At 42.6% G+C, this 10859-nt stretch overlaps 1 protein-coding gene across 2 annotated transcripts in view; it reads right to left on the bottom strand.

Moving 5' to 3' along the window:
* The window catches only part of enox1 (ecto-NOX disulfide-thiol exchanger 1), a 44660-nt gene extending 35194 nt beyond the window's left edge, over nucleotides 1-9466 (bottom strand). For both annotated transcript variants that reach the window (XM_027009601.2, XM_027009600.2), the window contains exon 1: nucleotides 9300-9466. The gene's annotated coding sequence lies outside the window, so the exon portion shown is untranslated. The remainder of the gene's footprint in view (nucleotides 1-9299) is intronic.
* Between the last annotated feature and the right edge of the window lie 1393 nt (nucleotides 9467-10859).

Below are 10859 nucleotides of genomic sequence, written 5' to 3' on the forward strand. Positions count from 1 at the left end.
CTCACTGCTCTAATACTAGTTAACATCGCACACCAGCACTGCACCAACTGACATGATCAATTTTTCAGCCAATCCTCATTATCAATCATTCCTTAATTATACATGCATTGTCAAGGCTATACCACAAACTGCTCTGCCTCTCAGGTCTTGGATGCTTAGTTCCTTTGCGATGTTCTCTGTGGGCTTATGTTGGGTTTTGGTAATGGAAGGTATCTCCCTTCTGTGCTTTATACTGTTGGTACCCTTTGAGTTCCTCTATGACATTTCTGCACTACAGATATTTGTATCAGGCAAAATATCAGCACAATGAAAACAGCTGGAAAAAGGGAATACGCTTGGAGGCTTGTGGAAATTTTAAGCGATTGCTATGTAAACATTATTTATCCTGCAAAAACAAATAACCTTGAATAACCTTTTCTTCAAAAGGGAGGCAGTGGCAGGGATCCCGGAATTCTCCTCCACTCCGTCACAAGGCAATTAGGGGGAAGCGGCCGCCACTTCCACTGGTCATTACTGGAGTAATCTTGGATGGCCAGGAGCCTGCTGTGTGCGGTGGCATTCATCACCACATTCCCACACAAGGTAAGCACTCAGGAATTTACCGCATTACCCAACCATTCAAATGTTTCCATCCTCCATTAACTTAAAAAAAAAAAAACAAAAAAAAAAACAACCCAGATGGGGTTCTTTATGGTGCTCGCAGAAGTCTTTGTAGTACAAAGACAGAATGTGAAACTTGTGTGTATTACACACTGTGAGGAGAGCATGGATTCTATTTCAAGTTTAAACCGACGTTCGGCTAGTTGTGTGCTGAATCGGTTTAGGAAGGGCAGTCCGCACGTGTGCGGCTCCGCCCCGTCGGTCCACTATGCTACATTTTGGGCTGGGATTGATTTTTGTCTTTTTTGTGCTAATCCGTGACCAGAGGCTGCAGCAAAAGATGTGTTTTCTAATTCCAGCAGGGAAACCCACCTTCAAAATAAGTGCCATCTCACTCCTTTATTGTCTCATGCACTGAAATTCCTTTCTGAATTGCTGTTATCTAGGAAGTGTGAATAGACCCTGTTAAGGAATTCACTTTCAAATATCAATAACATGATGGCAGTCGGAAACAAGAAGGGAGGTTTGCTGGGCTCAGATTTGAATTGAAAGAGTTCTTTTTAAAGACAAACAACCACTAAGATCTCCAGAAATTCACCAGTTTTAGAAGTCACTGACAGATATGTAGAGTTGTCTCAGCTCGAGACATCGTGACGTCACAGTAGAAACAAGGGACTGGCTGCATGCACCATTAGCAGGTGGAGAACGTTTTACTCGGTGCTAACTCTTCTACTTGGTGCTAACAATTTGTTACATATCAGTGGTTGCTGTCTTGCAATCAGAAAATGACTGACATTGAAACTTGGTAAAACCAATTCCTCTTAAATCTGAACTGTCACCTTGAAATCAAGGCTAAACACACATCGCTCCTTAGCTAGCTTTTTCTAGCCCTGTTCAGCATTGTCCTCTTGCCAACATGAGCTTAACGTAGTAGGTCAACTTAAATTACCCTTACAACATGTTATATCTTAAATTACACAGCTCCTTTTAGTCGATTATATATTTTTGCATAACAGGGCTGGGAGTGATGTTGACATGTGAAAACCTCACTATCATAGCTGGGCCTCAAATGCCTGCAATAGATCAACATGCTCGACCATGGCACTTATCATTTTTATGTTAATGCTGTGTGAAGAATGGTCAAACAATACCTGGTCAGCAGTTGTCCCTGGTCAGAAACTGAACAGTAATGAAAAGGGCAGATAATTGTTTGTGCCAATGGCCAATGAGTGCAGGTACAGAGAAGGTGATTCTGTTAAAGTGGTGGGAGGGTGAACTGCAGCTCTAAAAATGATAACCTCCTGAATATATCCTGAGCAAAAGAAAATGAGAATTTGACTTATAAAGTCATTAGTCTTACTATATAACACTCCGTAATGACACTCTATAATTTTCTTAGGCATTAGTACAATAAATCTGTCATAAATGATTCTAAATTCATAAATGCAGAACAAAGAAATTCCAGCGGCTGACGTGCACTGATTCTATATACCGAAGCACTGTTTAAGGGAAAGGCGTAGAGCCTCTGGAATTCCCATGGGTGTCTCCATCCAATAAAGAGGATTATAGATTTTACCTTGTGCAGCTAAGTGTCACCAAAGAAATATCCGGCTTCTGCAAAAGTCATTAGAACTGAGATATTATTTCCTTTGGATATCACAGTACTGTTATGCATGCATTACCTTCAGATTGGATGGAAACAGCTTTTTCTTTAATAATATACAGCAGACAGTTACTGGCCTGGTGCCTGGGGTCTGTATGTGCTAAATGTGAAGTGTGTGTGTGTGTGTGTGTGTGTGTGTGTGTGTGTGTGTGTGTGTGTGAGTGTGTGAGTGAGAGAGAGAGAGAGAGAGAGAGAGAGAAAAAAGACAAAGACAGAGTGTGTTACTCTATAGCTCTCCGAGCAGAGATTTCAGACACTTCCTCAGAGCGGCTCTGAGGGGAGAGATGGGAATGAGATAATGTTACACTTACTTTTGAGACCCTTGGGTGGAGGAGGGGTGCTAAAAGATTAATGGGGAAACACCACAATGACAGTAGAAATCTACACTTGGACATCTTCTGTGTCTACAGGCAAATCCTACACTCAGTTCAGAGGAATCACAACAGAATTACAGCATAAAATCAATCCCCTTCTACAAGGCCACTAATGTTAAACTAAAGCAGCAGATGAACAACTATCAGTGTGACCCAGCAGTACCAAAACCAATGGTTCACAACACACACCTAAAAAACACAACACACATTTACACCGTAAAAGACACTGACAGGACATTTGTGTTACATACATATGCCTCATCCCAAAATAATCATTCTGTGGAAATCTGGAGAACAGTTTGGCTACAAATGAGGTTTCGTTCATTGGTAAGACTAAGTAATCTTTCTCCAAATGTCAGTGAAATGACAGAGGCAGTTAGGATGGCACCTGGAGTTTTCATGCTGCGCTCATCCCGACTTCCACTGCAGAGAGGAAGACCAGACTGTGCCGAGTTCCCTCACACTCGGGGGAAAACTGAGCGAGGGTGTCAACAGAAATGGTGTGAAGTGGATGGAGTGGGGAGGCACTATCCCCAATCGCTAAACTTCCTTCTCAGCACTCTTCTTCAATTACAAAGGATGCCTGCCTAGACATTCCTGCACCTCTGCACCCCATCCAAAAAAAACCAACATGTCCCAGCAGTCTAAATCCCACCCCAGCTAAGATTAAAGGAATCTAAGAAAGTGCTTGTGCATTGTTGCTAAGCAACCTATTAATACCCAGCTGAAAAGGTGTCAGATGTGTGGCAGGTACATGTGTATATCAGCCTCCGCGTACTGATCCATTCCCCTTATTGGGGTATTTTGACTGGGTTCCTCTCTTACTGAGATACATTTGCATTATTGAATTAACATATTTATAGCTAATGAATGGTGACATGACACGCTTCTAAAAAGAAAGATTATACGGATGTAAATGGCTCCTAATTTGTTATTCGAGACGACACACAAAAGTAACATACAAATAAAACAAATCATGCGTTATGCTCCCCACCAGAGACCTGACCTAACATTATATTTGGAGCTACTAGCACTATAGTACTGCACTTTATTATAAAGTGGATGGCAGATAGTATCTTACTTTCTGGCTGAACTGAAGGGTGCTTCTGATGGCAGATTTATAGCTGAACTACAGCAATTCACACAGGTTATATTTATATTGTCAGGACTGAGTTAATGTCACAAAGTGTTGCAACACTGCTATATTCTTTTAGGGTCCAATGCACAGTTCAATGTTTATACCAAACACCATCACTGGAGGTCTGAACAATGCCCTTTCATCCCCAAACCCCTGTAATATAGAATCATGCCTCAGGCCACGGATGATTCACGTTTTCCTCACTCTTAGTTATTAGTCCAGCCCCTTTGGCCACATCAATTCCCCGAGCAATCTAGGCGAGTAGGGCTGAGATGAGATTCTGCCCCTGAGATGCACTCTGCACACACGTAATCAGCCTTGACATGGTCATGGCTGCACAAATGACAGAAAACAAAACCAAATGTAAGAAACAAGTCTTGGCTAAAGCCAGAGGCAAAGAGGATTTTCCTTATTCTCCATAATCAGTCTGAAATTCCAGATGACCGGAAGACAAGGCACATTACTGGCTACTGTTTTCCAGATAAATGTCATCCTCGGACACCTGAGTACAGCGATTATTATAGCTGTGCTCCAGACAGGAGGGAGGTGTGTGTCCAAGCATGCCCCATAGGGAGCCCCTCACCATTCCTTTTCAGTCTAACAAGGTCAGAGATCTCCATACAGTACTGCAACATGCCAGAGCTGAAGACCTCACCTGTCTGTGTGGATGGATCAGCCCTCGCCGCACACTTAGGCAGATGAGTGTCTTCCATGGACATAGTAAAACCCATTAGCTTTAAAAGGGGTGAGCACAGGTACATTATGCACCATTAAGAAGACCCAAACCTGACCACATTTTGGGCCTGTGTAAACCTTTCACTTACGTGGGACCTTTTTGCTCATTCTGCCGAACATCGACAGATTAGCGGTTGCCTTTTCTTTCTTTTTTTTGCTTCCTTGGAAGAAAGGGACCAAAATAATTTGTCTTCTTCCCAGATGGAAAAAAAAATCTTTTCTGTGCTATAAGGGCCCATTGCTCACTGTCATGCTGCCACTGGGCTTTGGACACAATGGGTTCCAGGTGCACTGAACTGAAAGCAGACCTGCACACCTTGTGCCGTACTGGCAAAGGCCTTTCACTGAGCCCAGCTCAAAGTGACCTCTAATCACAACAAACAGCCCCTCCAGGGGAACAACAAGGCCTGGGCTATGGTAATCCCACCGCACTTACACAACGCTGCTGCCCGGGTTGTGCGTCAACACAAAACTCCATGCTTAACCTTCAACCATGCGAGGACTGAATAGCACAACAAAAAAAGTGTTCTTCTGGATACTTGCAGGGAACAACGGTGCCAGCCGAATTCCTGTTTCTCAGTCATGAGCTTTAGAGCAAAACGCTTCTGAAACTCCTCATTCTCCAGATTTTACATCTGATTTAGGTTTTCTTTGAGAATTCTATTTGCATAGTGTTGTAGCTGCAGATATTAGAAAGGGCCAATATCACACAGGGTTAAAGAGATAGAGAGATAGAGAGAATGCCTGCACTTCCACCACAGCAAAGTCTTCTGTAATCAACAAAGTACCTTATTGTTTACTTTTATTTATCTATATGAATTATCTATGAGTTTTCTTCTGTACCAATGTAAAAGCTCTACTGCATTTGCATTCAAATTGGGAACGAAAAAAGTGTCATATATACTTGAAAACGACAACAAAACACATGATAAACAGCGTAATTTCCACAGCATTGTGAAATGACTTGATGTGAAATGAAACAGATGTGTGGCCCCTGTTAAATCTTCCCACAGCCACACCTCAAATACTGTAATGGGAGAGTCTTCATCCACATGCTAATGCTGATGTGTAGTGGGATGGCTTGTGTCTACAGAAGAAACATTGCCCTGTGAGTGCTGTGTTCATGTGGGGGTTTGTGTGTGTGTCTTATAATCCTTCTCTGGACACAGGCTGGTGATAGAGAGACTGAGGGCCTGCTTCTTATCTGCAACCTTCCTGTTTATCTCTTTAACTCTGCGAGAGAATCAGCCAAAGCACCTTTCAAGACAAATGAAAACATAATGGAGGTCACATAGCATGTTTCTCTGAGTGAAAAGTCCAGTACTAGGGCAGGGACCTTTGTTAACGGACACGGAGTATGAGGAAGAGTGGGAAAGTCATGCATCTGAACAGAGCCAGAGCTGTTCCATAATAAACTTTCATCGAGGGAAAGAGGATTTAAATAGCACTTTTATGTGCCACCCACTGCTAATTAACTCCCATACTTAAAATGTGTAATTACAGTAAAAAAAAAAAAGACTAGATGAGCTAAAAGGAAATACAGCTAATACAAGCATATATACATAAATTCCTTTCTCACCCTTTCAGTGGGCATTCATATCTTCTTCCTTACACTCTGTCCTTCTACAACAGACTTGATTATGTGAGGGTGTGGTGCAGTATTTCTGCTGCTCCTAGCACTGCACTCTCCTGGACTTCATGTTGTCACTGCTGGAATCCACTGGTTCCACTCCTTCACAGCGCTAAGTGTCCCTACAGCCACTGGTACAACCTTGGTGTTAACCTTCTCTACATTCTCCCCAGTTCTTCTTTCTGTCCCTGGTATTCACCAACTTCTCATATTCATTCCGTTGGATATTTCCATCTCTTGGGTCAACCACATGTACTGCCACTGCTGTTTCTACACAGTGTCACCATCATGATGTCTTACTGGTTTGTCACTACTTGTTTATCTGTGTGGATCTGGAGATCCCACAGCCTTGTTGTTCTCTGCAGTTCCTCTCGTTTGGACTTGGGGGTGTCCAGCTCATATGTCTTGCATGCGTTCCTGTATACGATTCCTTCCACTTGGTTGTGTCTCTCAATGTATGCTTTCCTTACATCTTGCAACCTGCTACTAGGTGCTAGATTGTCTCAGACGCTCCTCTGCACAGTCTGTATCTTGGGTCTTCTGTGGTTTGATGCAGTTCTGCTTCTATCGACTATGCTTAGTGCGTGACCTTGTGGTGCTATGATTGTAGATGGATGGACCACAGATATATAGATGATAGATACAGATACATAGATACATAGATGAAGCTGAACAACAAGAATCTAGAATATATGTTTATATGAAGATTCCAAGGAGAACAAATATCAGCTATACCTTCATCATGTACACACACACACACACACACACACACGTGCACACACACACATATATATATATATATATATATAATTTGTACTACATTCCATATTGCATAGATGTTTGTGAGGAGGAGCCATTTAATTGGTATCTTCTCTGACCCAGACCAGCACTCTCTACCCCGCCAGATTTTATCTCCCTTCGTCTTATGCTGAACCAGCCACAGCTGAGAAGCAGCAAATTGCATTTCCTTCTCGCATTTCCATGGATGTCCATATAAATTAAATTAAACTGATTTGATGCCAAGCGTTACTGGAAGGCTCCACAGCTTCCACAAAATGGAGCTTATGGTAGCACTAATGCTGCCGCAATAAGTACCCCCACATCAAAGGGCACTTTCATATCTGAGACACAATAAAAAACTGGGACCTCTGTGGACCGGGAGCAGCTGTGACCAACGCCGTGTGCCACGCCGGCGTCGCCTGTGACAATCGTTGTTGATGAACGGAAGAGCGCATGCCCGGGGATGACGACATGACCCGCTGACACTAATGATGCCAGTTTCCACTAACCAGAGGAGATGGCTGGGACAGCTGGCAGTGTACCTGCCCAAAAGGCATGACAGAGGAAATACCATCATCTTACCAGCGTTACAGCCCGGAATCAACATAACCTTACTTTTTTTCCACATGTGGCGAAAGGCAATGCGTCTCCTTTGTATTGCAGTGTTCACAGCAGACCTACAGAGAAAATGCCCACCAGGCGATGCAGCACTACACATCCACGGCATTGTTGTTTTGCTCCAGCTGATATTTACACGTTTGCTTTAGTTGGCCACGGACACAGGGCCAGTGGAGAATGTTAATGAAAAAGCAGATTGTTAAAAAACAGGGAAGGCAGACGTGTAGCTGCAATGCTGTAAGTGAGCCTAATTGGACACCCTTCAGATCGATGGAAAACACAGCTGGGCTTTTCAAAAAGACAAGGCCAGCGGGAAGACCTCGTAGTCTCCGAGCTGAATTAACATTTTTAAAAGACCAGAGCCAGTTAAATGCAATGAACTATATTAAAATGCCATTGCAATTACCTACAATAATTTAATTTTTTTGGAACAAAGACAGATCAGGAAGTCTTTTTTTTTTCCTTTATGGCACAGCTGTATTTATAAAACAGTGAGACAATAAGACTAAGAGAATGTTTCAGAGTCTCCACAAAGCCCCAGATTAAGGGCAGTGCCCACTTAATGTCTCCCAGTCTCACCAACAGCTATTAAGGAGGACAATGGTAAACTACAATGATCACCAGAGCATTGATCAATATCAACTGTGTCTGTTAATATCTGACATAACATAGGATGCAGCGTCAGTGTGCTATGTTCTAATATTAGAGAACTGTTCCTCCAATAGTCTACTATTCTGTAAACACAGAATCATGTTCATTTGGTCTGCCAAAACTAATGGGTAGTTTAGAATGGTATTTATTTTGTAATGTGTATACTTATCCATCAATATGCTTAATCCATTCAGATAAAGTCTAAAATCTACACAACGTAAAGAAATACGGTTTAAGTCATCAAGTGAAGTTAAGCGGCGTTTCCTCGGTATGCGGCCCTTATCCCACACTCCGACAAGCAGAGCTCTCTCCATGGTGCTGAAGACTTCCCCAGGTGATGCGTTATCAAGGGCATCCACCAAGGAGACGTTTCTCCGATGAAACACAGAACTGCAACGATTCCTGTTCAGAATACGTTTACACTTCGGCCGGCTAATTAAAAACACTGCTTTTAAATACGGTGACGTAACTTAACAGGAAAACGTCAAGGTATATCATGTTTAACAATTTCAGGTGAATTCAGATCAGTTTTACTTATATAGCTGCAATTCCTCAGGCAAGTGTAAAAAAAGTATAGCTTCTCCCAAAACATGTGTTGAATAGGTGTCTCAGAAAAACGTTTACTGAACATGTTTGTGTCGGTTTAGAATTACAGGGGTGTGTGTGTGTGTGTGTGTGTGTGTGTGTGTGTGTGTGTGTGTGTGTGTGTGTGTGTGTTTGGTTAGTTAACTTGCATGTATGGATTAGCCGAAACAACGTTGGGCTTCAGTTTTCCTATGATATATTTTCCACAACAAACACTCCATCTTTGGCATTTCCGCAATTAACCCCGAAACATTCAACATGTTAGAATTAATGTTAATTGAAACCTCAACAAGTAACCACAGTGTCGGAACCCATATAGGCAAGGTAAGTCGTTCAAATAACGAAACCCTGCTCCTTCCCAACTTTGACTGCCTAGTTAATGAAGAGATACGGTACATTCCAGAGCTGCACCGAGTAAATTAGAGCATGCTCGAGTCTACCAGCCGCGATCACCGCTGCGTTAAGCAAACACATGGACCGGAGAAGGACAACAGCGCATTTACACGATAGATGACCGTCTCCTACCGTGCTAAGACACGTCTTCCGAATGTCGACGTTATCCACGTCTGCAAGCCTTTAAAACGAATCCAGACGGACCATCCGGTAGTCCTCGCTCGTGCCTCTAACGCGTCTCACGCCAGAGATGTTCTATTACCCACAGTAGGCTGGGGCGCGCGACACGGATCAGCGTGCACGACTCCCTCCACAGCGGACTGCCTGGAATGAGCAAGGACGGTTCAGGTGGAAAATATATTTACAAACCGCTCCCTAATTTTCAGTAAATGTTTAATGTATTATGCATTTATTATGTTAATTTAAAATACACATTTAATTTAGTGACATATATTTTATATTTTTTGTAGTGGAATTCGATGTTAATAGAGGCCACAGCAACATAAAATTCCATCTCTGGGGGAGAAAACCCATGTTCCTGTTGCAATTATTTGCCGTCTAGTAATTGCTTAATTACTAGTAACAGCCGATTCAGATTTACTGTATGATTATTGTGTCTTATTTATTAATGTAGCCTGCTTATTAATGTAGACTGAAAATATCTTGTATTCAAGGCATCACTTAGGCCTGGTTATAAAAGTTAATATATAGAAGCTAACAATTCATTGTTTACCATAAAATATATATATTATTTATCATCACATGTAGCTATATTTGTTTTAATCATAACATCCCTGGAGCCTAGGTATTCAATGAATACAGAGCATGTCATTCATAAAAGACTTTCAAAATATATGATGTAAAACAGTATTATAAATACACAAGGCTGTTTTCTAAAGGCAAACTGACAGGGAGCAGTGAACAAATCTCCACTGGAAGCGTTTAGCTGTTTACAGTTCAGACAATTGAAACAAATTATGGTCGATTTGTGCCCCCTGTCGGTCAAACTTAAGAGAAGCGGGGAGCGGGGGAGGAGGAGAGGGGGAGGGGGAGGAGAGGGGGGAGGGGGGGGAGGGGGAGGAGAGGGGGAGGGGGGGAGGGGGGAGGGGGAGGGGGGTGTCTCATCTGTCAGCGTGGGACCGGTGCATAGGCGCCTGTTCGCTGCTGGCCGTGATGCTGCTCACTCACCCGGATGTGGCTCTGCTGTATTCTACAGAAAACTCGACTTCAGGTGCTTCGGATACATTTATTCCAGCAATATGTTACACTGCATAACAAAGCAGTTGAATCCTAAATGTACAGCAGACTTTGAATAATACTGAGTAAAACAGCAGTTTAATTTACTGATGTTGAGACTGTACTTAACGGAATTTGATTTGTGGGCTGACAACGAATTTCCCACCAAGGAAAGAGGTCACAGTTCAGTGTTTGCCCGTAGTTCCTGTTATTCAGACCGTATTAAATACGATGGCGGCCTTACATATTATGGAAACGGGGTCTTTTTACTGGTGATTCTGTAGTTACATAATACATGTCAGCGGTGGAACAGACCAGAAGTGAAGAGACATCTTACAGTTTCACAGGTTTCATCATTGAACTCTGGTGCATTAGAAAAGGCCTCGATAGCTTATGGGCATCAGCGACACGTGGGAACAACACATACAACAGGGAAATAAAAAGTTATTGTTTCGC

Source organism: Electrophorus electricus, chromosome 2 (genome assembly GCF_013358815.1).
Source record: "Electrophorus electricus isolate fEleEle1 chromosome 2, fEleEle1.pri, whole genome shotgun sequence".
NCBI classification, from domain to species: Eukaryota; Metazoa; Chordata; class Actinopteri; order Gymnotiformes; family Gymnotidae; genus Electrophorus; species Electrophorus electricus.